The 16,299-nt window shown below is 37.9% G+C and overlaps 2 pseudogenes; both read right to left on the bottom strand.

Annotated features, from left to right (window-relative positions):
• Positions 1-4,554: 4,554 nt before the first annotated feature.
• Positions 4,555-5,546, bottom strand: LOC113880066 (annotated as a pseudogene).
• A 5,949-nt stretch (positions 5,547-11,495) lies between these two features.
• Positions 11,496-13,675, bottom strand: LOC113880065 (annotated as a pseudogene).
• Positions 13,676-16,299: the final 2,624 nt, after the last annotated feature.

Raw genomic sequence — 16,299 nt, 5'->3', positions numbered from 1 at the left:
ACATTTCAGAATGTAATTAAAGCCCAAGAAGATTCTCTGGCTTCCACAGGGGGACTTGTGAGAAACTGACCTCTTACACAGAATCACACTGGAAAGAATTTATGAAGAATTGTTTTTTTAAATAAAAGACTTCAGGGGTTTTCACCTCTGGTATGTTTTCTCAGTTTACACACAATATTTTAGAACTGTTATTTATGAGGAGAAACATGGTAGAAATCATTTTTTGAGATATATTGTCCAAGAAACAGAGAAGGCAATGGCAGCCCACTCCAGTGCTCTTGCCTGAAAAATCCCATGGACAGAGGAGCCTGGTAGGCTGCAGTCCAGGGGGTCGCTAAGAGTCGGACATGACTGAGCGACTTCACTTTCACTTTTCACTTTCACGCATTGGAGAGGGAAATGGCAACCCACTCCAGTGTTCTTGCCTGGAGAATCCCAGGGATGGGGGAGCCTGGTGGGCTGCCATCTATGGGGTCGCACAGAGTCGGACACGACTGAAGTGACTTAGCAGCAGTCCAAGAAAATGGAGTGTTGGTGGATTGTTGCTAATTTAGAGAATATAAATGTGTAATCTGGTTAGGTAATCTCTCTCTTTTTGACTGCCCTGTATCAGAGCATCTAAAGATTCATTTATCTACATACTGGCTGTTATTATGAGATCTAGTGGATGTGAACTAAAGGCAAGAATATTTTAAGTCCTATAAATGGAATTATAAAATTAAAAATTGACTTATTCAATTGTCTGAGGGCCTCCCACCTCAATTTACCAATATCTCCCTGGAAGGAACTTGTACATATAGATACACCTCAGCTTTTGTGACCATCCTAAGGATATGGTAAAGAATCTGCCTGGAATATGGGAGACCTGGGTTTGATCTCTGGGTCAGAAAGATTCCTTGGAGAAGGGAATGGCTACCCATTTCAGTATCCTTTCCTGGAGAATACCATGGACATAGGTTCCTGGTGGGTTATAGTCCATGAGGTCACAAAGAGTCTGACATGACTGAGTGACTAACACTTTAAGGGTCGACATGTCTCCAGATCATCTGACTCTGACAGACAGTAAGACCTTCATTCAAGAATGTCACAGAAAATTTAAACCATATCAAACACTTTCCCAACCATGACAGTATATAACTGGAAATCAGTTAAAGAAATAAGTTTTAAAATTTGCAAATGTATGGAGATTAAACATATCCCTGAACAACCAGTAGTTCAGAGAAGAAATCAAAAAAGAATTAAAAAATATACTGAGACAAATGGAAATAGAAAAATGTCATGCCAAAAATTAGAGGACAATAACAAATTACAACAAACACAGCTTTAAGAGAAAAGTTTGTAGTGAAAAAATGCTTACATTAAAAAAAAAAAAAAAAAAGCTAGACCTTTTATACCCCAAGGAACTAAAAAAGGAGAACTTTGAGCTTTAAGCCAACTTTTTCACTCTCCACTTTCACTTTCATCAAGAGGCTCTTTAGTTCTTCTTCCCTTTCTGCCATAAGGGTGGTGTCATCTGCATATCTGAGGTTATTGATATTTCTCCTGGAAATCTTGATTCCAGCTTGTGCTTCTTCCAGCCCAGCGTTTCTCATGATGTACTCTGCATATAAGTTAAATAAGCAGGGTGACAATATACAGCCTTGACGTACTCCCTTTCCTATTTGGAACCAGTCTGTTTTTCCATGTCCACTTCTAACTGTTGCTTCCTGACCTGCATACAGATTTCTCAAAATGCAGGTCAGATGGTCTGGTATTCCCATCTCCTTCAGAATTTTCCACAGTTTATTGTGACCCACACAGTCAAAGTCTTTGGCATAGTCAATAAAGCAGAAATAGATGTTTTTCTGAAACTCTCTTGCTTTTTTGATGATCCAGCGGATGTTGGCAATTTGACCTCTGGTTCATGTGCCTTTTCTAAAACCAGTTTGAACATCTGGGATTTCACAGTTCACATATTTTGAAGCCTGGCTTGGAGAATTTTGAATAAACTCTTCAGATTTTCTGAAATCTGTATTAGCTTAGAAAGGGCAAAATCTCTAAATTGAATATGACCAGTGTTAATAAACTATATTCAAGGACTATTTGTGAGAGACCCTTTTGATAATGGAAGTGTCATTTCTGTGGTTCTGAAAACTGTAAAAGAGTCAAATGTTTATAGAATATACAGCTACAGCTAAAGACTTAAAATTAGGCAAAGAAATATATTCCAAGATACAGTACTTGGCAATAGAAGCACTCATATAAGTCTTTGAGTGTATTATTTATGGTATTTTAGCTTTTTAAATCTCATGTGACAACTATATTCATTAAGGAGACATCATCTAAAGTCTTACCCAGGTGAAGAGTTAGTCACCTAGTCGTGTCATCTCTTTGTGACCCCATAGACTGTAGCCCGGCTGCTCTGTCCATGGGATTCTCCAGAGAAAAATACTGGAGGGGATTGCCATTCCTTCTCCAGGGCATCTTCCTGACCTAGGGATTGAACCTGGGTCTCCTGCATTGCAGGGGGATTCTTTACCATCTGAGCCACCAGGGAAGCTCCCTTACCTAGGTGAGCACAGTACTAAATATTATGAATTTAGTCAGAAATTTTCATTTCTTTTCATCTTTTATTCATCCAGCAAGTATTCATTGAAGACCAAATGTGTTTTCTAGGTAATTTTCTAGGCATTAGAGATATAAGATACAATAATAATACCAGAAATTTCTACTCTTTTGGAGTGTATAGAGGGAGAAGGAAATGAAACAAATAAATTATTGCATGTAGTTAATGTATCATCTGTTTCTAAGCAAAAAAATATATTGTTAATGGGATAAAGAGTGATTGTCTCATTATATTAGATTTTCAGAAAAGAATTTTCTTGGAAGGTGCTATTTGAGTAGGCACATACATGATTTAATAGGGGCTTCTCCAGTAGCTCAGACGGTAAAGCGTCTGCCTGCAATGTGGAAGATCTGGGTTCGATCCCTGGGTCAGTACGTATACTGTATGTCACTGAGTTCAGTGTGAGGATTGTCATGGTTTAAAACAGACTCTACTTGAACAATCACTTATGAGCATTTGGAACAGAGCATACTATAAAGGACTTTCCTGGTGGCTCAGAAGGTAAAGCGTCCGCCTACAATGTGGGAGACCTAGGTTCGATCCTTGGGTCGGGAAGATCCCCTGGAAAAGGAAATGGCAACCCACTCCAGTATTCTTGTCTGGAAAATCCCATGGATGGAAAAGCCTGGTTGGCTACTGTCCATGGGGTCGCAAAGAGTCGGACATGACTGAGCAACTTCACTATCTATCTATCTATACTATAGAGGGCTTCCTAGGTGGCACTAGTGATAAGGTACCTGCAGGAGACATAAGCAGTTCTGGCTCAGTCCCAGCGTCTGGAAGATCCTCTGGAGGAAGGCATGGCAACCAAGTCCAATATTCTTGCCTGGAGAATCCCATGGGCTGAGGAGCCTGGTGGGCTACAGTCCAGGGTCCAAAGAGTCAACAGAGTGAAGTGACTTAGCACACAGCACGCACGTGCTATAGAGAGAAAGGATGATGATGTGTGGAAGGGATAGGTAGATAGGACTCTGTGATGCCCACAGGTAGAAACTATTTTTAAAATAGTGACAGAAGGGAAAGCTAGGAAATGATGACTATGAACTTTCTTAGTTCATTGAATTGGCTAAAGTAAAACAAGATCCAAAAGGGCAATAGTAGGCAATACAACTGAAAGGATGAATGTAAGAAACAGTCTGTGCTCAGCTGTACCATCAACCAGAAAGATGGAACACAGCTTATGGGTCACAACAGCTGTGTAAAGCACAGATTTACAAACAGCCAGGAAGCAGTGATGTACCAACAATACTAAAAATTAGTTTTATTTTTTTTAAGAATTGTGTGTGGTTTAGGAGGAAAGAGAGAGAAATGGAAGTCACATACCCTCCTTCCCTGTGTGTCTCTGTGTATCTTTTTCTGTCTCTTATAAGGACACTCTCATTGGATTTGGGATTCACTTTACGCTCATCTTGACTCTTACCTTAATTATATCTGCAAAGATCTTATTTCCAAATAAGGTGACATTCTGAGTTCTGGGTGATGGGTATTTGGGAGACACTATTCATCCACAGCTCTTCCATGCTGGCTCAGAAGTTGAAGAATTTCCCTGAAATGTAGGAAATCCAGGTTCGGACCCTGGGTCAGGAAGATCCCCTGGAGAAGGCAATGGCTACCCACTCCATCATTCTTTCCTTGAGATTTCCATGGACAGAATAACCTGGCAGGCTACAGTCCGTGGGGTGGCAAAGAGTCAGACATGACTGAACAACTCACAGTTTCACTTATCATACACCCACAACACACATCATTTTACACATGATATACAGCTATTTTATTTGACACTGAACTGAACAAAAACTAAGAGATCAAATAGCCAATTCATGGCTCTAAATTTATTATCTAGTGAGTTGACTACATAATTTGAGTCTTCATCTCTACAAGAAGATCTAATCAACACTATGTAATGATCAAATTTCTTTTGGACATACAGATCTTCAACCAAATTGTATTCAGTGATTCATTAATTTCCTGACACTCTCTTTCACATCTTTGTTCCTGAGGCTATAGATCAGAGGATTCAGCATGGGACTCACCACTGTATAAAATACAGAACCTACTTTGACCGTGAGCCATGAGTTTTTGGAGCTGGGTACACAATAAAGGAACAGGACAGTCCCATGGAACGTGGCGATGGCGGTCAGATGGGAGGCACAAGTAGAGAAGGCTATTTGGCACCCCCCAGCAGAGGGCATTTTTATGATAGTGACAAAAATGGACATATAAGTAGTGAGGACAATTGCCAGGCTGCTCACCTCATTGAATATGGCAATGGCAAAACAGAGCACTTGGCTGATGAAGGGGTCAGAGCAGGAGATGGAGACAATGACAGAGTGCTCACAGAGGAAATTATTTATGATGTTAGGCCCACAGAAGGATAATGCCAGGAGAAAACAGGTGAGTGTCAGGGAGGAGACTATATCCCATGTGCAGGGACTAGCCACTAACGATGCACAGAGCTTTGGGGACATGACCACTGTGTAGAGTAGAGGCTTACAAATGGCCACAAATCGGTCATAGACCATCACTGCCAACACGAATGCCTCTGCCACTGCAAACATACAAGCTGAGAAGAATTGCATGATGCATCCTGTGAATGAGACGGTTCTGTCTTCCACACCAAATTCTGCAAGAGTTTGGGTGTAACTGTGGTGGAATAGCAGAAATCAACAAAGGACAAGTGACTGAGAAACAAGTACACGGGGGTGTGGAGTTTGGCACTGATCCTGATGATGGTGATCATGCCCAGGTTCCCCACCACGGTGACTGCATAGACGGTGAGGAAAGCCAGGAACAAGGGAACCTGGAGGTCAGGATATTCTGAGAAGCCCAAGAGGGTGAACGTGGCTCCTGCACTCCGATTTCCTTCAGCAAACCACAAAATTGTTGTTGGAGAAAATCTGAGACAGTGATAATAAAATGATAACAATGATAATGCTGACATTTATCATGCAGCAGACATTGTATTAAAATATTGGTACATTAGTTTTGACCACTAAATAAGACTTATGAATTTCAAAACAACTGGTCTCATATTTTACAAAAGGAAATGGAAGTATATATGAGTTAAGACACTTGTTTGAATTAACACAACCTGCTAGTGATGAGTTAGGTTTGAAGTTGATCATGAGTGACAGAAATTGAATTTCATGTAGAGTTAGAAATGTTTTCTATAGTGTTGCAGAAAAACATGTTTTTCATAGTTCCACCATTCTGAAGGTCTGTGCTGTTTAGTGGGAGTAACATAACAATAAATGAAAACATAGCACTCAAATTTATTTTAAAAAGCAGGAGGAGTAATATTTTTAGAGGTCGTAGGACTTCTATCATTATATTCAAACTGAAGATCATCAAAAAGGCAGAGGTCATGAGTCACCACAAGAATCTTCACATTTTAGAAAACATAAATGAACATTGAAGGAAGTAAAGCTCTATCTTCAAGTTTTCCAATGCTTCCAGTTTGATGCTAAAATTATTGGCTTTGTGTTCAATGCAGCGACCTGGTAAAGCAATGAAGTTGTATTACAATTTGTAGTACCCTCACTTTTGTTTTCTTTCCTATTTGACTATCATTTGTCTCACATACTGCCACTGATGCTTTCAATATAGTCTTTTAAATTCTTTGATCAATATCTCTTAACTTGCTATCAATATTTTTAATCTAATAAATGTATTAGGAATATTATACATTTAAATCGTTATAGAATATCTGAATTACAGAGTAACTTAAAATATATTTTGCTCAACTCTTTCACACTCTATACTGTTTCTCAAGAAAATCAGAAAATATGGTAATAAACACAAGTGGTTACATTATCACCCTCAAAACTTCTGTTGACAGGAATATTGAGTTTGATTAAAACTACAGGTGATAATCTTGCTTTGAGTCATACAATCATTATTGTGCACATTATTTTGAGAAAGCAAAAGCATCTTGTACTGGTAAGCAGTTTATAACAACAGAAGTATACTTATTTAGCAAAGATTTTTAAATAAATTAACCAACAACAAGCACACATCTGAAATATTCATTAATAAAGGGACTATTTGTTTGAACCTCATAAACACAGATGCAATTTTAGTTTTGTCTGACCATGTGAAGGGAGAAATAATTCACTATTTCTTGAATAGCTTTATGGTACTTTTGACACTCAAAAAATGTATTTCCTATATGCAGAAAAGGGAATGAGTGGGAAGTGGAAAAGAGTTAGTGACAGACAGACTGACACAATGAAAGAAGTAAAGAGTTGGAAACATAAATTTAACTTCAGTTCCAAGCTTTGGCACTTACTGTATGATCTTTGGTGAATCACTCAGATTTTATGAGCCTCAACTTCTTTATCAGTAATAATGATATGATATTTTATAGGTATATAAGTATTAAGTTAGGAAATGGCATTAATATAATTTGCACAATCTTACAGTTATGCAGTTCAAAATATATAGGTTTTCCCACCCTCATCCATTTTAATTCTTAATACTCTGAATAATTGGTATTATTTTTAAATGTATTATTTTAAACAATCTAAGAAACAGATCAAGGTTCAAAGTTGGCAGCAGCAAAACTGCAGGAACAATTTGTGATGTCAAAGAGTAGCTCAACTCTTTTTCTGAATTTCCTCTTGACCCTGTTCATGTTAATTCATCAATCACTATCCTTCAGTAAATTGTTTCTGTTTCCCCTGTGTTTTCTCATTATTATCTGACTCTTATTAATCATCCCTTTTTAATATCATGGTCACCTAGGCTCAGGCAACTTCCCTGTGATGCTGCTAACCTGCACTGTGAGAAAATCAATTTCTTCTCTTCTTGATTACTGTGGTTGTTATGACACTTTCTGACTCTTAAAACTTTAATTTCTCCCTACTAACTAACTTATCAAATCTAAATTTCTCAGCTCAGTTTTACCTAAACCCTTATCCTAGCTATATTCTCCAGTTTTCAACCTTCTCTGCTCATGTCAGTATTCTCAGAATATAATTTCCTCTTTTTCTTACATACTGATGCAGCACTTGAACAAGACATAAAACATTTCATGAAAATTACTATCATGAGGACACTTTTCCTTTTCACTTCAGCCATATTTTCCACACCCTTGACATACCTGAAGACATTACTGTCAGAAAAATGGAATTGTATATTATGGTATTTATTATTATTTTATGCATATTATTCTTATCTTCTTTTGACTCAATTTTGAGGTGTTGAGGAATTACCAGGCATTATAACAGTCTTTTTAAAAATTTCATTGTGACTACTCTGCTAAGCACAGTGTGGATATCCTCAGAGCAAAAGTCAGGATGATACCCCAGTGAAGGGGGAGGATATCAAAGCTCAGCCCTCAGGAAAATGGACTCAGGAGACATTATCACACAAAGACTGACAAAGAGTGTCCACTGCTTTAGGGGTTTCAGGATCTCAGAGTTCACCAAAGGAGAGAAAAGAAACAAGATAGATCATCCCGCCTGAAACCAACTTACCCCAAGATTCCATTTCTACTATTAATTGTCTCCAGGGCAGTTCCCACTCAGAATTCAAACATCATGTAAAACATTAAGGAGTTAATCAATATAGCAGGAGCCCACAAAAATTCAATGTGACTGGAATATACTTCTTTCTTAATATCCAGAAAAACTCAGAGAAAGGAAGAAACAGAGAGAGAGAGATTTGGAAGCTGAATCTGATTCCTATGAACAAAATGTAGGGCTTATGTATGCTCCCATGACCTTGGGGATTTAGACCCCAGAGAAGATTTCTTGAGCTATTTATTTTTATATCACATATCAATAAATTAGCTTGAATGCTTTTTTTATGTGGCAACTTGCAAGAAGGTAGTTTTTTTTTTTTCTGAATCACTGGAAATGGCACCTCAAATACTCTATTTCATGAATTTCTTTTAAAAATAATTATAAAAAAATACATGAACTGAATAAGAAAACTTGGTGACTACAGTAAAACCCAAAATGAAAGATAAATAAGCTAAAATGAAACTGTTCAGAGATATTGTGAAGTGAAGTGAAGTGAACTCGCTCAGTCGTGTCTGACTCTTTGCGACCCCGTGGACTGTAGCCGGCCAGGCTCCTCTGTCCATGGGATTCTCCAGGAAGAATTCTGGAGTGGGTTGCCATTTCCTTCTCCAGGGGATCTTCCCAACCCAGGGATTGAACCCTGGTCTCCCGCATGGCAGGCAGATGCTTTATCCTCTGAGCCACCAGGGAATTCCCTCAGAGATATTAACCGCTATTATATATATTTACTTTGCGATTTTTCTTTCCCATTTTGTGTATGAAGTGCATTTGTTGCTTAACCTAAATAAATATTATTGTCTTCAGAAACAGTGATGTTCTTTACTGAAGCTAAATTGTGTTTTCTTCTAAATATAAGCAATCCACACTTCCTAGCTTATACAATTAAATAATACAGTCTCTTAAAAATGGCAAACACATTTTGGAAACTTGTTTAAGTCTCCAAAACCTCTGAATGTCAATCTACTGGTTCTACTACAGTGAAATATCACACAGTTAGACCACTGGCTTGCCTGGTGGCTCGGTGGTAAAAAAAAAAAAAAAAAATCAGCTGCAGTGCAGGAGACAGAGATTCTACCCCTGCCTGGAGTCGGGAATAGCACTTGGTGAAGGCAATGGCCACCCACCCCAGTATTCTTGCCTGGGAAATCTGTTGGACATAGGAGCCTCGTGGGCTACAGTCCATGGATACACAAAAGATTTGGACACAGTTTAGCAACTAAACAGCAGCAACAAATGCTTTCCCTAGGCTCCTGACAACCTGACTAACACTTGCCAGACTCTACCAGGAACCCATAACACACCAGAGGCTGTTTCCTACCAGGCATAGAATTATTGTACATAGTATGGTCTCGATCCAAAATCCCACAAGTCTGCATGGTTATTCTCTCACTGAGACAGGCTTGAGTTCCACAGTGCATCTTCCCCCCATTGCTGACACCTCTGTACCCTGGACTAGCTTTGGAGCCAGTATCTACACCCTGGTCACCCAGAGCTAGCAACCTTGTTGGATATTAGTTCTCCAGGCTGCACAACAAATTGCCACCAACTTCGAGGCTTCAACTGCTATCACAGTTTCTGTAGCATAATAGTCTGGGAAGCGTAACTTCATAAGATACTGCTAAACTATTTTCAAAGTTATTTAACCCTTATCTGAAATGCATAAGCATTTAACTTGCTCCACATTTTCACCAGTATTTGAAACTCTTATTCATTTTAGCTATTCTAAAGGGAGTACAGTAGTTTCTCCTTGTGGTTTAAGTTTTAATTTTAATAAGAATGTCATTGATGACTAGCTATACTTAGTATTTTTTCACATGTTTGTGTGTTCTGTTTTGTCAAATGTGTGCTCAGATAGTTCATCAAAACTTTAAGTAGGCTTTTTTCTCATATTGAGTATAAAGACTTCCTCTGTATGTTTTACATTGAAATCATTTATCAAATATATTTTTCAAATACTTCCTCACAATCTATGGCTTGTATTTTCACCTTATTATTGGTGTCATTTATGCTTAATAAATTTTTACCAAACATTTTTTAATGGCAATGAAGCTCCTTTTATTGTTTTTTAAAGATCCATCCTTTTTATGTTCATTCAAAGAATTATCATCCTAACTTTTTTTTTAATCCTTTGAACAGTTTATTTTGCCATTTTCCAAGCATTTCTATTTTCTCATTACATTCTATTATATTTGTACACACACACGGTGGCTTTTCCACAAGAAAGAACATTCTGCTCCTAACTTTTGAAAGATTTTTTCTGTTTTATGCTAAATATTTTTCAGTTTTCATTTTTATGTTTACATCTATGATTCATTCATCTGTGATTCCTTGGAAAGAAAGCTATGACAATCCTAGACAGTGTATTAAAAAACAGAGGCATCACTTTGTTGACAAAGGTCCATATAGTCCAAGTTATTGTTTTTCCAATAGTCATGTATAGATGTGAGTGTTGGACCATAAAGAAGGCTGAGTGCTGAATTGTTGCTTTCAAATTGTGGTGCTGGAGAAAACTCTTGAGAGTCCATTGAACAGCAAGGAGATCAAACCAGGTCAATCCTACAGGAGATCAACCCTGAATTCTCATTGGAAGGACTGAGGCTGAAGCTGAAGCTCCAACATTTTGGCCACCGGTTGAGAAGAGTTGACTCATTGGAAAAGACCCTGATGCTGGGAAAGGTTGAGGGCAGGCAGAGAAGTGGGCAACAGAGAATGAGATAGTTGGATAGCTTCACTGACTTAATGGACATGAGTATGAGCAAACTGATATAGTGAAGGACAGATTGCTGTCATGCGTGCCTAAACACTTTAGTTTAAGACAATACTTGGTCATTGTATGATTGGAATAATTGTGTTGTTGATTGGTCACTCATATTTTATTGTTACTGTGTGTTTGATTGATTAGTTCTTGGAGTCCGTGTTGCCCTCCTGTCTTTAATTTTCCCAGACTTGTGTTTTGAAGAGGACATCATAAACAGTTTATGCCTTCTTTGTAGGAAGCTTGAACTTTCTCCTTAATCATTTTTCTTATGAGGTACATGCCAACTGTCCAAAACAGAAAAAAATAGCTTATTTCATCATATACCCATAAACTTTTAATACAATTGAATCCACTCAAAATAATTTATAAATACTACAAAAAGCAGTCATTTAAAAAAAATTTGGTTTACATATGGTTTACAGCTATTTTACTAAACACTGATGTATGCAAAAATCAATAATCATCAATAAAATGCTATCCTGCCACAGATATACTAACTTAAAGCCTTATATTTATCAAAAGATTTGAATCATCAATTACACCACAAGAACTGAACAATCTGTAGCATAGGATATCAATTTTTTTTTTCAGAAATAAAATAATGAATTTAAAAATAGTATGTGGAGTGACAAAGTGGTTTTGTGAAAACTAATCTTGTGAATGTATTTTTTACTTCTTTGTTCCTCAAGCTGTAGATCAAGGGGTTCAGCATAGGAATCACTACTGTGTAAAACACAGAAGTCACTTTGACTGTGAGCCAAGAAGTTTTGGGGTTAGAAATGCAGTAAAGGAAAAGGATGGTTCCATGGAACATGCTGATGGCTGTCAGGTGGGAAGCACAGGTGGAGAAGGTTTTCCAGCTCCCACTTGCAGAAGGCATCCCCATAACAGTGATAAAAATGAATATATAGGACATCAGAATAATCACCAGGCTGCTCGCCTCATTGAACATGGAGATAACAGAACATAACATCTGACTGATATAGGGATCTGAGCAGGAGACAGAAACAATTACAGAGTGGTCACAGATAAAATTATGGTGCTAGACTTGCAATAGGATAATGCAAGAAGAAAATATGTGTGTCATGGAGCACACTACACCCCATGAGTAAGAGCCAGCCACCAAGAGAGCACACCAAGAGATATCACAGTGGCATAGAGCAAGGGGTTTCAGACCTCCACAATGCGGTCATAAGCCATTGCTGCTAACATGAATGTTTCTGCTACACCAAACAGGCAAGCAAAACAAAAGTGCGCAATGCAACCAGAGAAAGAGATGGTTCTGTCCTCCACAATCAAATTCTCCAACAGTTTGGGTGTGATCCAACCAGTCCATTCTGAAGGAGATCAGCCCTGGGATTTCTTTGGAAGGAATGATGTTAAAGCTGAAACTCCAGTACTTTGGCCACCTCATGTGAAGAGTTGACTCATTGGAAAAGACTCTGATGCTGGGAGGGATTGGGGGCAGGAGGAGAAGGGGACAACAGAGGATGAGATGGCTGGATGGCATCACCAACTCGATGGACATGAGTCTGAGTGAACTCTGAGAGTTGGTGATGGACAGGGAGGCCTGGTGTGCTGCGATTCATGGGGTCGCAAAGAGTCGGACATGACTGAGTGAATGAACTGACAGTAGAAAAACAGAAATTGACAAAGGACAAGTGACTAAGGAAAAAGTACATGATCGTGTGGAGTTTTGAATTGACCTTGATGATTATGATCATGCCTAAATTCCCCACCACTGGAGAAGGCAATGGCAACCCACTCCAGTACTCCTGCCTGGAAAATCCCATGGGGTTGCTAAGAGTCGGACACGACTGAGCGACTTCACTTTCCCTTTTCACTTTCATGCACTGGAGAAGGAAATGGCAACCCACTCCAGTGTTCTTGCCTGGAGAATCCCAGGGACAGGGGAGCCTGGTGGACTGCCGTCTACGGGGTTGCACAGAGTTGGACACGACTGAAGTGACTTAGCAAATTCCCCATCACAGTGACTGTGTAGATAGACAAGAAAACAAGGAAAAGTGGGACCCAGAGTTCTGGATATTCTGAAAAACCCAGGAGAATTAATGTGAGTATGATACTCTGATTTCCTTCTGATAGCAGGATGATTCCTGTTGAACAAAGGACCAAACATTATTCCTGAAAAGTAGAAATGAATACAAAAGAGAAACAGAGAAGGCAGAAGCTTCATATGTCTCTGGGGGAGCTGGTATATATTCTCCAGATATGGTCCTCAAACCAGCAGCAGCAGGGACGCCTAAAAATATGTTAGGAATGCAAATTCTCAAGCCCTGTCTCCAACTTCCTGAATCAAAAACTCTGGAAAGTAGCTCACAAATTGTGATTTATCCAGGCCTCCAGGTGATTTCTGATGCATGATAAATTATGAGAACCACGGAAATACAGACTATTCATGCTATCATTTAAAATTTAGCCCTTAGTATTTTCAATATACAACTAAAATATAAATTTGGAACACAAAAGAAAGTGTAAATCTCAAAATTTTGAGATGCCAAAAAGAAGCAGAGTACTTTGTTATGGTTCTAACAGTTACACTAAGGATCAATAAGATCACATGGTGTGTAAAAGGTGCCGTATAAATCTCAGTATAATTTTTTTATATTCTAGTCATATTAAAGAATTGACTTTTAATTGACAAATTAAAAGTTTGTGAATTGGCATAAATCTTAAGTTGTAACTAGTTTATGCCTTCCATCTTGTGCTTAAATTAATTATAGAATCTTATTCATGAAATAATCATGTACCTTCCATCAAAACCTCCATTAAGGTTATACTGCCTCCTGGGATAATTATTGGGTTTTTATATTGACATTTTGCTTAACATTGACTCATTCATTAATTTAATCTAATTAACTTATATTAATTATTTGTAAATGTGATTTTAGATCATCTATTTTAATATATAAGGCTTCCATAGTGGCTTAATGGTAAAGAATACACCTTCAATGTAGGAGACACAGGAGACACAGGTTCGATTCCTGGGTGGGGAAGATTCCCTGGAGAAGGAAATGGCAACCCACCCCAGTACTGCTGTGGGCCTCTCTGGTGGCTGAGTCAGTAAATAATCCACCTGCAATGCAGGAGACCACCTGCAATGCAGGAGACCTGAGTTCAATCCCTAGGTCGGGAAGATCCCCTGGAGAAGGAGATGGCAACCCACTCCAGTATGACTTAGCAGCTAAACATTTTTGATATATATCTAAAATTATAGGTGAGTGTTAGTTGCTTTCTCGTGTCTGACTCTTTGAAAAACCATGGACTGTAGCTCATCAGGTTTCTCTGTCCATGTGATTCTCCAGGTAAGAATACTGGAGTGGATTGCCATTGCCTTCTCCAGGGGATCTTCCCAACTCAGAGATCAAACCCCGGTTTACTGAAGACAGATTCTTTACTGTCTCAGCCACCAATATATAATTAAATATATAATATAAAGTATATATAATGTTATGAGAAACAAAATGATATAATTTATATTTATAAATTATATATAATTATATATAATTAATTGTTATATTTACCAACAATAAATTTATACAAAATGCATTCAAGATACAGTGAAAATTACAAATTTTCTCTACCAATGAGTAAACCTCTGTTATGAGGAAGCAAACTTGGAGAAGATAGGGAAGCAAGAGCTGCAATGCCTTAAAATGAATGGCCCCGAGATACAGACATAAAACTTCAGTAAAATTAGATGGATGGTCTGCTTCATCTTTGTTTTGTCCAGATCAAGTGTCAGGCTACAGACGCAGCTCCATGAAGGCTTAGTTGATATCCACTACAAACAACCCTAGACATAAATAATATGTCATCAGAATTTTTTTTCCAATAGCAAGAGGGACTGGGCAGATACATTGTAAATATTCATTATTATTCAGGCTATTTTAACAAATGGCTTTCCTTCAACATTTGAAAATATTAGCAACACCCTGGTATATTAGGAAGACTGGAACCACTGTTTTAGTTTACTGATGCAATACTCATATCAATAACCAAAGAGACTGAAAAATTGATTTGGTGTTCAACGTTAGCAATTTCAAATGATTTTGCAGAAAATCAGTGGATTATTGGTAGGTTTGTATTCAAATTGGAACTGCTGCTGCCGCCAAGTTGCTTCAGTCGTGTCCGACTCTGTGCGACACCATAGACGGCAGCCCACCAGGGGATTTTCCAGGCAAGAGTACTGGAGTGGGGTGTCATTGCCTTCTCCGCAAACTGGAACCAGGTTTATGGAATTACAGAATTCTCTGCATCTTTGCAATTTCCCTGTTGCTCACTCCTACCACTTTCAGTAATACAAATGTTAATTGTGAAAACCACTTCATGCCATATTAGTGCAAATTAAAATGTTTCTGATCATAGAAAGGGATCATCTATAGTTTGTGGAATAATCTGTACGAGTGGTAGCTCCATCTTTTCCATTTAATTTGCAACATACAGAAAGAAACATGAACTGATATGAAACCAGATGTTCTTGATTAATTTACTGAGAATTTCTTTTTAGGATTAATGAACCTCCAGTATATTTCTTCTCATTATTCAAACATTCTTTAAGATATTAAAAGACTTTTGGCTTGCAAAAATGGCAGTATATTTCAATGAGCATGCCAGTAAAATGGCATTTTATTTCCAGGAACATTAGAAATATTAAAAAATACAAAGAAAAATTTAGAAACTGAATTCACAGTATAAATTCTGCCAAACTCTGGGGTCTTATATTTCCCCCCATGACCATGAATATATGAAGTACACAGAATTGTAATTGGAGTATTACTCAGTGGACCACAAGCCATTTAATTAGGTGAAACACTGTCTCTTGTGTCATTTTAGTGGATGGATTTTCTTCTAAATCATTAAAGATAATTACACCACCACATCTATCCCATGAATTACTTTTTTGATATTGAACTTTTAAAATAATAGGTATTCATCGAATAAACATAAAATGTAGACTTTGAAATATGGAAAAAATATAGAAATAATTGTTATTAACTGCATTTCAAATCCAGCATTCCAGTTTAGAGTAGAGAAATTTGGCCAGCTCTGCCTTAGGCAAAAGATAAAGATGGTCTTCGCCAGTGATGTAATGTGGATATCATTCACCATGATACAATGTTGTGAGAAAAGCTTCACTTCTGTGATAAAACCATACTGAAAATCTACAATCCCAATTTAATGTGAGAGAATCATTAGGTAAACCCATATCCAGAAACATTCTTCAGGATACCTCACCAATATTCCTTAGAATTGTCAAAGTCAAGAAAAAACAAGAAAGGAGTGAAACACTGTTTCAGACCAGAGGATACTGAGGAGATGTGAAAACTAATCCAATGCTGCACCCGGATTACATCTCAGAAAGAAAAGAGTGTATTAGTGGGAAAAAACAA

Source organism: Bos indicus x Bos taurus, chromosome 21 (genome assembly GCF_003369695.1).
Source record: "Bos indicus x Bos taurus breed Angus x Brahman F1 hybrid chromosome 21, Bos_hybrid_MaternalHap_v2.0, whole genome shotgun sequence".
Lineage (NCBI taxonomy): Eukaryota > Metazoa > Chordata > Mammalia > Artiodactyla > Bovidae > Bos > Bos indicus x Bos taurus.
The sequence above is the reverse complement of the archived record's forward strand: the minus strand, read 5'-3'. Positions and strand labels throughout refer to the sequence as shown.